Source organism: Mustela putorius, unplaced genomic scaffold (assembly GCF_011764305.1).
Source record: "Mustela putorius furo isolate JIRA1106 unplaced genomic scaffold, ASM1176430v1.1 tig00003869_pilon_pilon_pilon, whole genome shotgun sequence".
NCBI classification, from domain to species: domain Eukaryota; kingdom Metazoa; phylum Chordata; class Mammalia; order Carnivora; family Mustelidae; genus Mustela; species Mustela putorius.
Window position 1 is genome coordinate 14946679 of NW_025422021.1, and position 13563 is coordinate 14960241.

General features: G+C 34.8%; 1 protein-coding gene and 1 long non-coding RNA gene across 5 annotated transcripts in view; one reads left to right on the forward strand and one right to left on the reverse strand.

The window, feature by feature from the left end:
* SCN9A (sodium voltage-gated channel alpha subunit 9) overlaps positions 1-13563 on the forward strand; it is a 170328-nt gene that overhangs the window by 53452 nt on the left and 103313 nt on the right. The gene's annotated exons all lie outside the window — the stretch shown is intronic.
* Positions 581-13563, reverse strand: part of LOC106004975 — a 165436-nt gene continuing 152453 nt past the window's right edge. For 2 of the 4 annotated variants that reach the window (XR_001178103.2, XR_006602482.1), the window contains 2 exons: positions 4353-4466; positions 581-1400 (listed from right to left, as the gene is read on the reverse strand). This is a non-coding gene — a long non-coding RNA (uncharacterized LOC106004975). The remainder of the gene's footprint in view (positions 1401-4352; positions 4467-13563) is intronic. The other 2 variants (XR_001178102.2, XR_001178104.2) reach the window with 1 other exon arrangement.

Genomic DNA, 13563 nt, shown 5'->3' on the forward strand with positions numbered 1-13563 from the left:
TTATAATCATTGGTCTTACTGCACCTAGACTGGGCAAAGAGTAAGGTAAAACGTTAGAATAGTCAGCAATTTGAAAAGTTTATACAGTTTTCTCTAATGGTAAACTGATATTCACGAAGTGTTAGAGGGTTTGCCAAAATCGCAGCTAGAAAATTGTGTATTCATTTTGACCAAAATAAGACAAATTTCGAGACAGCAGATTAAAAAAATCAGTCTAAAAGTTTCACAGCTCTTTTATTGCGGATTAAATGCAATGCCAAACAGTATTTGGATATGACTCGTGGTGCTTCCAGTCTTCAGCCTGAAGTTAGGAATCTTCAGTTATTTGAGGTCCCAGGCTCTGCAGCTCACTAGGATGTCATTTAATCAGGGCACAGGATTTCCAAACAGTAGTGATGTCACTATGATTAAACCCTAAGATTTTTTTTTTAAGATTTATTTATTTATCTGAGAGAGAGAGAGAGAAAGAGCGCACACGTGTGCACGTGGTTGGGGGGCAAAGGGAGAGGGAGAGGGAATCTCCAGCAAACTGTCCACTGAGTGCAGAGCCCACCATGGGGCTGGATCCCAGGACCCTGAGATCATGGCGGGAGCTGAAATCAAGAGTCAGACGCTTAACCGGCTGCGCCACCTAGGCGCCCCAATCCCAAGAATTTAAGTTTTAAGTTTTGCTTATGTTTATTTTAGTACTTCTTTGAACTATAAAATCTGGCTTTCAGAAAAGCAGACAGTTACTGTGGCATACCTTGGTAAAGAATAATGATCAAGACAATTAGTTATCTATGTTCCCATAAAAAGAAGTATTACAAAGCAAAGCCAGGGTCTTAGGTCCTATCCGGTAGGTTCTCCTAGGACCTCTCAAAATAAGATGAGTGTATATCTAGGCTTGCCCAGAACAGTCCCAGTTTATGCCTGTTGCCTTGGTGTGTGATGTAATGTAGCATTTATTCTTGGAAAAAAAAAAAATCTTGGTTTGCAACAGAAATGCTGGGGTCATCCTGCCAAGGATAGAACCAGACTGTCAACTGTATTCCTTACAGCCAAGGGGTATCTGTCTCTGCTTTCCTCCAGTGATGCTGTCAAATATTCAAATATCAGTAAAATGAAAAACTATTGAGAGATTTTATTTTTTTAAATTACAATTCAGGGAGCAGATAGGAGTGGACTCAAACCTGGCTTAATTATTATCTTTTCCCTATATGCTTCAGATTTAGTCTTCTAGCAGAGTTCATTTTCTTCTGTAAATAGCAGACACACTGGATGACTCAAGTGCACTTCTGGTTGTCTTCAGATGTGTCAGCGTTCTCTTCCTTGTTGTTGACACAGAGGATTTGTTCGATCTTGATATTCCTTTCCTGCACTGAGGCTGGGAAGACTCATCTGGAAGTTTTTCAGTTCTCCTGGAAGAGAGCATTGAGTGTAACAGTTTATACTGGAAGTAAACATGGCCTCTTCCATCTTTCCTGACGATGTCTTTCTTTTTCATCATGGGATTTTAGATTTTCAGAATGGGAACAGTGTGAAGGGAATGTCACTGAACAAATAGAAGGAGTTTTTAAACCACCATGGTAGCCAAAGAGGCCTTTGTGGTTATAAGAAATGGATACTTGTATCCCTGACAGCCAGAGTGGAGGTGTCTGTTGCTTTGTTTGGGTCATATTATCAAGTGTTCACATATCAGTAAAAGGAGAATTTCTGTGTCAAATGGATTTCTTTCATCTCACTGTTACCCCACAGTTCCTAAAGTAAGACAGAAATCAAAAGAGAGCCTTTTGTATCTTAACAGAATCGTTGAAATCAATATATGATGAAGTCTTAATTTAACAACTTAAAAAATAGTGTGCTTAACGCTACCAAGTAAGTTAAGTTACCATTTTTCTAAAAGGGAATGCACACAGAGCCCCTTGCAGATCTATTTTTTGGCCTACTTAGTCATAATGACTCTCAAGTATAATTAGGACTCAGACATTGTGACTCCAGTCTATTTCCATGTTTATAGGTTGTAAGCTCATTTTTTACCCAAGAGAGTACATTTATAGAAAATTATCCTCCCAAGCATAATAACTTTAAAAAGTTGATTAGCATTTCTAATAGATCTCTTATCGATCAGTGATGTTATTTGATAGGAGATAAAATATTATTTTTATATATTAATTATAACCCATTTTAATTAGGCTGTTATCAGGTACATTATAGATAATGGCAATATATTTATTTAATCAATTCAAATTTGCTGGAACACTGTTAAAATTACCTAATATTAGTATAATTCTAGGTCTATAATTTCTTTTTTTAATGTACACTCTTTATCTTAAAGTAGATTTATGGAAAAATGGTGCAAGGCAGTATAGAAAGCTCTCATGGAGTCCCTCCCCACTTCCCCTGTTATTAACACTTTACATTAGTATGGTACATTTGTCACAAGTAATGAAACCATCATGATACATTATTGTTAACTAATGTCCTTTCTTGATTCAGATTTCTTCAATTTTTCCCCCACTTTCTTTTTTTTCCTCCTCCAAGGTGTTACATCCAAGATAGCACATTACATTTAAAGATCACTCTGTCCTTAGTCATCATTAGGCTGGGGTAGTTTCTCAGACCTCCCTTGTTTTTGATGACCTTGACAATTTGAAGGAACATTGGTCAAGGTATTTTATGGAATGACCCCGAATTGGGATTTTTCTGATTTTTTTTCATTATTAGATCAAAACTATGAGTTTGAGGGAGAAAGACTATATAGAGAAAGTACTGTTCTCATGATATCAAGAGAACCTGGGTGGCTTAGTCAGTTAAGCATCCCACTCTTGATTTCAGCTCAGGTCATGATCTCAGAGTCATGAGATCAAGCCCCAGGTAGGGCTCCACACTCAGCCCAGAGCCTGCTTCAGATTTTTTTCTCTCACTGTCCCTCAGCCCCTCCCCCTCCTCCCTCTCCCTTGCATGCACAGGTGCATACACACACACACCTGCACAGTCCTCTCTCTTTCTCTCTCTCAGTAAATAAATAAGAGCTTTTTTAAAAAGGGAACATATTATCAACATGAGTTATCACTACTGATATTAGCTATGATTCATTTTACAGTCCTTTTGAAAATACTCACGTATAGATTCTATGGTGCCTTGAGAATACTTTAAAAATTAATGGTACTCCAGCCAATATTTTACCTGTGGGAAAATATCATTATCAGTTCCCACAGAAGTGATATTTTCAAAGCAGTTTTTCATTTGACAACAGTCAACATACATTCTACTTTACTTATTTTTACATTGGTCCACTGCCTTAAATAATTTAGATCTGACCTAATTTGATTCAGATTTTGGAAGATCTTCAAAGTGGTTTTTTGGACCAATTTTAATTTTATATACATAGAATTTAAGTTCTGTATAGGTAAGAGATTCAGTGACAGAATATAAAACAGAGTCAGAGATTATTATAGAGTCATGAATGTGTGATTATTCTCCTTGATATATGGAAATATCCTCTTAATCCTTCTAGTCACAGTTAAACAAGACATTCAAATATTATTTGCTTTCTTTAAAAATGTTGAAAGTTATTAAATAAAACACTGCTAAAAGAATTTTCTGGAAAATATTTTTATTTATTTTATTATTTTTAAGATTTCTAGTTATTTATTTGAGAGAGAGAGAAAGGAAGCCTGAGTCAGGAGGGGGGCAGAGAGAGAAGGAGAAGCTGACTGCCCGCCAAGCAATCTTGAGATCATGACCTGAGCTGAAGACAGATGCTTACCTGATTAAGCCACCCAGGTGCCCCTATGGGAAATATTTTTAAGAGAATAATTAATTCCATTCTTTAAATGTAGAATTCATATTAAGACAAAGCATGCTAATAATAATCATTACCAAAGCATAATTCCTATTATAAAATTATATGGACATAATACACACATATTCTATCTGAACCACAATAGAGTTGACACTCTGACAGTAATAAATCAATTGGGAACTGCAATTTACTGTTCCAGTATTAGGTAAGTGCCATGGGGCCAAGAAGGTAATAGAGGCCACTGGGACCTTTGCCAGCACAAGTTAATGTGCACAGCCCACATTTTCTCCTTTCAGTCCTTTAGGGAAGAATTGGTTTTGGAGTTCACTAGGTGATTTCTGGGAGATTTCCAATTTAATTTCCAAGTATGTAGGGGAACCCACCCCAGTCTCACTCTCAGGGTTATTCCTACATGAAAGGCTTCATAGGACAATGAGGACTAAAGGAATCCCTCAAAGCTGCTTCCTGGAGGCTGCTCCTGATATTTGACTCCAAGAAGACAGAATAATAGTCTATTCTGAATCATAGCAGACACTCAGAGTCCCTAAAACTCTAGAGAGACTACCTGTGATATTTCTTGCTTGAAGGAAGGGATCATTCTTGTATTCTGTTCACAGAATCCGTTAATGATATTTAATGTTTCTCAGATGGTGAACCAAGTGGCAGAATTCATTTCTTTCTGAGCTTGTTCAGAAATACCAATTCAATTTTTAAAAAAGAAAGAAAGAAAAAAAAATCTTACTGATATATCTCTTGAGCCACATAACTTTGTCTAATTAAAAAATATGTTTCCCAAGTTTTCTTTAGTTCAAGGCAACAAAGACAAATTAATGGGACTTTCATTAATAAAGGAAACTCAGCAGCAATCTAAACCTTTGAACAATCAATATTTATTCTAGGGCTACTTGCAGTGTCTAACACTATGTTTTACAAAGTAACTACTTCTATCATAAATGTTTCAATGATTTTAGACTTAGAGTGGATATATAACTTGGATAGCCAAGGTCACATACATGGCTAATTAATGGCAAACCCAAGGATTCAAACTCTAGGCTTTCTAACTCCAGAGCTTGCACTTGAATCACTACCCTAAACCAAAACTCTGCTTCTGTTATACCTATGTGTGAAATATGTTTCATGTTTAGAAGGCTAGTAATTCCTATAAATTGAAGTATCCTCAAGATTAATGAATTAATATATCTTAATTGCAGATGCATGAAAAAGAATTGTCCAAAGTAAGGAATTCCAATGAAACAAGTTAATACTACTAACAGCACCATTTTTTTTTTTCATGAAATGTGGAAAACTCTCTACTAAGTACTTTACACAGTACTTAACCATCCCAGTACTAACTATTCTTTGAGGCCGTGATTATTTTTTAAAAAAAGATTTTATTTATTTATTTGACAGAGAGAGGGATCACAAGTAGGCAGAGAGGCAGGCAGAGAGAGGAGGAAGCAGGCTCCCCGCTGAGCAGAGAGACTGAGCAGGGCTCCATCCCAGGATCCCGAGATCATGACCTCAGCCAAAGGCAGAGGCTTAACCCACTGAGCCACCCAGGCACCCTGAGGCAGTGATTATTAACACTTTTTACAAACTAGGAAAATAGCCATAAAAGGTAGTCAATAGTCAAATACTAGTCAAAATAGTCAAAAACTAGTCAATAGCTATAAAAGGTAAAACAGGGATTGTGATGTTCAAGGTCAAGATGATTACTTATCTGTGAGCTACTAGAACCAGTTTGGATTTTTCTGTATTGACTACTAGTGTACTTCATGGTATATGTTAACTATTTAAAGGATTTTATCTATTTTACATTTTGAAAATTGAGCCATATTTCCAATGTCTTGAAGAAACTAAACTAAAAACTCATTTTTTTGAATGTATACACTCCTAAATAGTATTCATAAAGTAATACATACCTTTAGTTCTTAAATGAATAAAATAAACATGTTTCTTTTAATATCTTTATCTTTTTTTTTTGCAATGTTGTCATTTATTCCCTTCCAAAATTGAAGTATATTTGGCATATAATATTATGTAACTTCCAGGTATATAACATAATGAATTGATATTTATTGCACAATGATCACTACAGTAAGTAGTTACCATCTGACATCATACAGAGTTACAAATTTTCTTCATTTTTTTCTTCTGGTGAGGACTTTGAAAATTTATTCTCTTAGCAACTTTCAAATATTTCATAAAGTATTATTGACTATAGTCACCATGGAAGATTGGCTTTTTAAAATAAATACTTGAAAAACTAAATGTAGCTACTGGCGATTTTATCGCAGGAAGGTGTCCTCCTTCTCCTTGCTTATTGTTAGCAGATTATCTGAGGTCACATGAGAGCTGACCAGTTGGAAGGATGAGTGAGGACAGGGGACATTCCAACAGGAGCACTACATGCCTCAAATGAAAGTGGAGAGAATAAAGGATACAAAAATGGGGTTTCCAGGCCTAACAGCGTCGAAGTAATGTGAACAACATGAGTGAGATTTAAAATGTTGAGAATTTTGAGTAAATCTGAGAAATTTGACAGATTTTTTGGGTAAAAATTAACATGTTGAAGAATTTGCTTTTTCATGGTCTTGGATTTTAAGGGATCAAGGATATTTTTGTTAATCTCACACCCCTTTCTTTCCTATTAAGCTCTCTTTTTCCTTATTTGGTTTATTATCTTCCTTCCGTCATTCAATGTCATTTCTCATTCTTCCCTGTGTCTTTCATTTCAACTTTTCTTTCTTTAACTGAGTATAACAGATTCAGAGTTCAAAATACGTGGTGCTTTTCTTTAAAAAAAAAATTATTTAAATTCAACTTAGTTAACATATAGTGTACAGATATTCAGAGGCAGAATTTAGTGATTCCTCAGTCTAATATAACACCCAGTGCTTATTATATCACATGCCCACCGTAATGCCATCACCCAGTTACTCCATCACCTCACCCACCTCCCCTCCAGCAACCCTCAGTTTTCTGTAGTTGAGTCTCTTATGGTTTGCTTCCCTCTCTGTTTTTATCTTAGATTATTTTTCCTTCCCTTTCCCTGTGTTCATCTGTGTTGTTTCTTAAATTCCGCATATGAGTGAAATCGTATTTGGTATTTGTCTGGTATTTGGTATTTGTCTTTCTCTGACTAACTTATTTTGCTTAACATGATACCCTCTAGCTCTGCCCACAACATCCTTACAAATGGCAAGATTTTATTCTTTTTGATGGCTGAGTAATATTACAGTGTATGTGTGCATATATATGTATACATATGTATATGCAACATAATATATATATACACACACATACACATATGTGTGTGCTGTGCTTTTCTTGGGTGGAATTTATGTTTATCCTTTCAATTTTAAAAGGAGATTTTAAACTTTGATATTTCACATTCCTACTGAAGAGTATTTATTTTATTTTGAAGAAAATAAAACAAAATTGAAAAAGTTTGGTACACCTTTAGTTTTCTCTTATTAAGTAATAAAACGTGGTCATTAAGTTGTATGTGTTCATCAGATGTTTTCACTTGAGTCCATTTGTTGCTTTAAAATGGTTCTTAAAAGGAGGTTGACATCAATAATTTATGCTTTTTAAAAGTAGACAGGCTTAGGCCCTCCCCCTAAAAGTTTGTTTCAGCATTACTTGGGTAAGCCCTGGCAGCTGTATTATTTATTTATCTATTTATTTATTTATTTTTAGTTACATGGATGATTCTTTTATACACTGTAGTTGAGAAACATCATGGAATATACCTATATTTTGACATATGCATTTTTGCAGCAATAGTGACAAGTGACACTTAGCTGCCTTCTTACTATTACCTAACATAAGCTTTTAAAATATAGTCTTTAAGAAAATAGTAGGGAATAATACTTGTTAATTCCATGCTATGGGTTCTTGATATTAGTATGATGTAATGCCAATTTCTAAACCTAATTGTGGAAGAATTGGTGTCAGGGTCAGTGATATTTAATATTATTGGCAATTGCACTTTCAGCAAGCCAGCCATAGGAGGAGTCTAAAAAAATGTTCCACATTCATCTAAGATAGAAAGTAGAAGACATCTCTTACCCTATGGGAGTTTGCAGTGTGATACATTAGGCCTTTGAAAGACAGATATTAACAAAAAACATTTCAAATTGTCTCCAGTTTACTCTATTACATAGATTATGGGTCTAATATATAGATTTTTTCAAAACCTTATCTCTATTATTGGAGTTCTAAATTTTCACTAGAATCATCTTTTTAATTGAACCTCTTTTATAATTTTCAGCCTGATGACTGTTAAGTTTCTTATATTACTTTTTTGTATTATTTTCTCTCTTCCATTTCTTGCCCTCTCTTTTGAGACTGATGCTGGGATGCCCTAAAGTATTCCACATCTCCTGAATTTTGTTTTGAGTTTTTCTTTGTTCTTTTGCTCTACTGTATTGGCACAAATCTAAAGTACAGAATGCTATTAATTTTTTTTATTTACATATATTTGTGTGACCATCACACATACCATCACACATACCACACATCTGAGAATTCTCACTTGTAGTAAAGTACTTTTTTTGAAAGTTATCTAAAATTCTGACTTCTACTTCTTTTCAACTAATATTCTATTGTAATTTTTATTTTGATGCCCGCGATTACCAAGAATTTTTATTTTTTATTTTATTATCCTTTTTCTTTTGATAGCCTAATTCTTTTCAGTAAGAGATTATCTTCTCAAATTACTCTGAGAATACTAATTTTAACTTTTTTAAATTTTAAGATTTTTATTTATTTGACAGACAGAGATCACAAGTAGGCAGAGAGGCTGACAGAGAGGAAGAAGAGCAGGCTCCCCGCTGAGCAGAGAGCCCGATGCAGGGCTCTATCCCAGGACCCTGAGATCATGACCTGAGCTGAAGGCAGAGGCTTTAACTCACTGAGCCACCCAGACACTCTTAACTTCTTAATATTCTCCTATGTTTGCTACATCTTTTCTTTCTTCTAGAGTTAGTAGTTTGGTCTGGTCATCTCAGTCCTTCAGTTTTATGTTTGGTCGTCCTTGATTACTAATTCATCTTTAATTATCAATCAATATTTATGAATTAAAGACCGTGTTGCTGTTGTTTAGGGTTGCATCTGCCTGTATTTATGTCTGGTTCCCAAAGAAATCCTCCCCGGAGGGAGGGGAATGCCTGCAAGTTTTTGTGTGTGGGTGATGTGTATGTGTCTGATTGTCTGTTTTAGGATATGGGTAAGGAAAATGCAAGGCAAGACCACCATCATAGAAAATCCTAAATAATGTGCTCGCTTCGGCAGCACATGCATACATAAATACACATATATACACGAAATTATATAATTTTAGTATTAAAATTGGAAAGAAAATCCTAAATAATCTACCAAAATACCAGGGGTAGTAAGAGAATCTAGCAAAACCACTGGTATAAGGGTAATTAGTAAAATTAAATAGATTCAGTGTTACCATTTTAGCATCAAATAGTTGTTCCATTTTGTCATTTAAACAGTGTTTCCAAACCATCTTCTGAAGAATGGAGGAGAAATTAACATGTGAAATACAAAGGGTTCTGTACCAGTTTGAGGTTAGCCTTAGGAAATGAGTGAGGAAGTGAGATAATCGACCTGAGATGGTTATGGGGCCTTTAACTGTAACTGAATATTTTTATTTCCTCAAAAAACAAAAATTAAAGGTCCAAAGCAAATACGGGAAACTGAGAAAGTTTGTTAAATCTATTATTTTCTATACTTTTCTGTGTGTTTGAAATAATTTCATAATTTTTTTTTATAATTTCATAATTTATCATTTCTAACTTTGTCAGAATAAAACAACCACAGCATGAGTTCTGTGATCTCTCGGATTCAGGGTCTGCCATATATCAACTCTGTCAGACTCTTAAATGCAACGTCTCTAGTAGTCTAGTGGCAGAGAATTTTGTCCAAGTTTGTTTTCTATTCTAGTATTTTTGAAATTTAGCCACAGAACTCCTTGGTGGCATATTATTTCCTATCGCATGGGCCAGCATTCACAGATAGCAGGTTTTGATAGGCTGCTTTATAATTTATACCCAGTTAACTTTCCAAAATAATTTGAGGAATTATTCTGTGAAAAACTAGTGTGATTAAAATGGATATAGAAAAAAAAAATCAAAAACACCTAAGAAAAAGGTAGTATATTTAAAAAAAAGAAAAAAGGCCTTCTTTCCCTTGATCTTCCTGCTTCTAGTAAAAACAGAAATAAACACCCTAGGGGGCTTAGGTCGATTAATTTAGAGGTTAAGGTTTTGGTTTAGCCTGGGGATAAATCCCACTGCTTTGCACTTGGATATAGGGGAGGAAGTGTGGAAACGTGACCTGCAACATTGTTGGGTAGATAATCCTTAGTCAACTTGTTTTCTGATCTTCATCCATGGGCCAACTCGCTTACTTCTCTGCTGGACAGGAATATTTTTTCCTATGTTCTAACTTTCTCAGATGAGCGTGTAGGCTGTGGCACCTGCTAATCTCCTTACTAGGCAAATCCTATCTTTCTTGCTCAGATTTATGAAAACTCTTTAGTGTCTTCTCTGGTTTTCAGTAGACATTGTGAAACTTTACTAGCCATCATTATTTTCATTGCAGTGGGAATTTGGGAACCAGGGGATGATAAACACATGGGATAAGACAATTAGAAGTCATAAATTAGAAGTTGAAAGTGCCTTGACTGGAAGAATGTATGAGGAACAATAGATGATAGGTAGATACGTAAATAGTACATGCATACATGCATGGAGAACAGATAAGAAGGGAATTCATAATAAATATCTTTATATCTATTTTAACTGTGAGAAATCCTAGATACAAGGATATTGCCTTCACTTTTTGTTTTCAGTAGTTGTGTCAGTATCATCTAACATTGAGGTTAATGGTAGCTGGGCAAAATAGTCATGAGAACACTAAAATATCTTTATATGCAATACTCAAAAGAAAGTGCAGTCATAGTAATATTATTTATTTATTTTTTAAGAAATCTTTTTTTTTTTTTAAGATTTTATTTATTTTTTTGACAGATAGAGATCACGAGTAGGCAGAGAGAGAGGAGGAAGCAGGCTTCCCGCTGAGCAGAGAGCCTGATGCGGGGCTCGATTTCAGGACCCTGGGATCATGACCTGAGCTGAAGGCAGAGGCTTTAACCCACTGAGCCACCCAGTGGCATATTACTATGCCCCTCATAGTAATATTTATAAGTGCAAATATGACAATATTTTTCAAAATTTTAAATTAAACATAAAAGAATAAATATTGATTGATTTTATTACATTTATTAGATTCAAGTCAAATAAACTTAAATGCACTTTTCAAGGTACTTTTTTGGACAAAAGTGCATGACATCTTCATTATAAAAATTTGAAAAATAAAGAAAAGTAAAAAGAAAGTAATAAAAATAACCCCTGATCCCTCAGCTGTGAATAACCTTCATTAAAGATACTACACATTTAATTTCGGATTTTCTGTACATTTAACAAATTGAGATGAATATACAGGAATGTGTGTGTGTGACACACACATTAGATATCCATTATAAGGTTTTTATAATTCATTACATAGTCTTTAAAAGCATTCTTTAAATGCCACTCAGTTTTTCATTATATGTTCATTTTTTATTTAATGAAAACCGATTAGGCTTTGAGGTTAAATTATAGTTTTTCAATATTATGAAAACATTGCAGTGAATACTTTCATAAATGTTTGAAGACATCTGAGATTATTGCTTTTGGATAAATCCTAGAAGGGAGGTTATTTGGCATTAAAAATGAATTAACATACTTAAGGGTTTTGGTAGATATTGTAGAATTTTTCTCGAAAAGTTTGTGCACATTATTTATTCCCATCATCCAGATAGGAGGGAGTGACTTCCCCTATACCCTCCAACCTAAAGGATGATGATGGAATCTGATCTGAGTCTCTTTGGTTTACTTTCCAAGACCGGGATTGTGAGCAGATGCTTAGTATCTTCCTTCACTTTAGCCTAACCTGGGAAGTACCTCCCTACCATCGTGCCGGTGACACGGATCACCCACCAGGCCTGCTGTCTGTATATACTTCAGTGAATCAGAATGTGGGTGTTGAGGGTGTGCATGAATAGAGAGTGAGGGGAAAACAAAGAAGGAAAAGGGGATATAGAGATAGTGGAATTGGGGGTTGGATGTTCATGACATCTGCTTACCCGAATTTGTCATATAATTCCTGAAAGAGGTGACAGCTCCAGTGGAAATATAGGGTGTACAAAACATCATTTCTTCTGCCATCTTTTCTCCAGAAGACCATGTGTGTGTATACTGAAAATCTTTGAGGGAAGTCATCTTCTGCTCTCCTGTATGGTTTCCAGAAGTGTTGAGCAGTGTTCTAAACCCAGGGGGAAACTGCACTCACTGCCTTATTTCTCAAGTGGAGGTGGTAGTTTCTAGAAGGCCAAGAGGTCTTTTTAGAATACATAGATTTGTGGTAAGAAATGTCCTTATACCGTGGCCAAATTAACTAAGGGTAAAAGGCATCCCCTTTGTTCTAGATGTAATTGAAGATTATTTTGTGTGATATGGAAACAGATAGTTTTCCATTCTGGAAAAGAATAGTTTTAGCTTCTCCTACCTCTTTTTCTGAATCTATGTAATCTGTGTTGTCTCTACTGTGATTTGCTTAATTTTCATGTTCAGCATTGGAAAATAAAAGAGCAGACCATGGCTTCTCTTAGTTCACTCTCCCGCTGTGTTTGGTGATATTACTTACTATACAGCTTTTCAAGCCATTGACAGTGGGTTGACGTATTAGGTGTTGGTGTGTCCTGACTCTGAGCCAATTTTAATGTAAAAAGAAAAAAAAAAGGCTCATTTTTATTTTTTAATGGAGAAGTTATGAAGTTGCCCTGACTCGACTCATTGAAATTGAGTTCATTTTTAAAATGAGAACTATTATTTTTATGCCTTTTTATTTACAACATTCCAAAATAATAATATATGGAACTTGACTTTTTTATTTTGTATTTTTTTTCCCTATAGGTTTTGGATACACATAGAAGTTATTTAGGGAAGTCATAGTTTGAAAGCATATCTTATTGTTTTTTTTTTTAATTTTAAAATTGAGTCTATCAACATATATGTTCCAAATTTCTTTTCTTTGTTCTTCCTAAATATTTTGTCAAATTGCTTTAAATTCAAAATGAGAATATATTTTTTCTGATTTCTAAACGGATATGTAATTGTAAGAAAATGTAAATATGCAAAATAGAATAAACCAATCTTTCCATCACCTCATTTCACAGAAATGAGTTTCCCCAAGAGAGAGAAGCAGAGGTTTGTGGGCAAGTTTTGAGATTAAGACAGAAGAGGATTAGGTGATCAGAGAGGCAACAGAACCTGGAGAGTGGAACTATCAGAAGCACTGTCACAAAGAATTTTAAATGAGAAAGGTTCATTGAATTGCACTAAAAGCAAATGCTGATGAAAAGTAAAAAGAATCAATTTTTTTTTTCATTAAGTTTTCACTTTAGAAGCTGGGAAGTGTTAAGTTCGGATTTTTAAATAAAGATGGTAGATAGTGTGGGAAATAAATCTTATGTGTAGTCGTTAATAAATGCTAATTCAGCGTAATAATTTTGTAAACACATTACTTCTTGTAGTTGAAATGAAAAGTATGTTTTAAGATTTATTTATTTATTTGAGAGAGAGAGCACCCATGCACAGGACCACAGGACTGGTGTCCCGCGGAGAGGGAAAAGAATGGAGGAGAGAAAGAATCTCAAA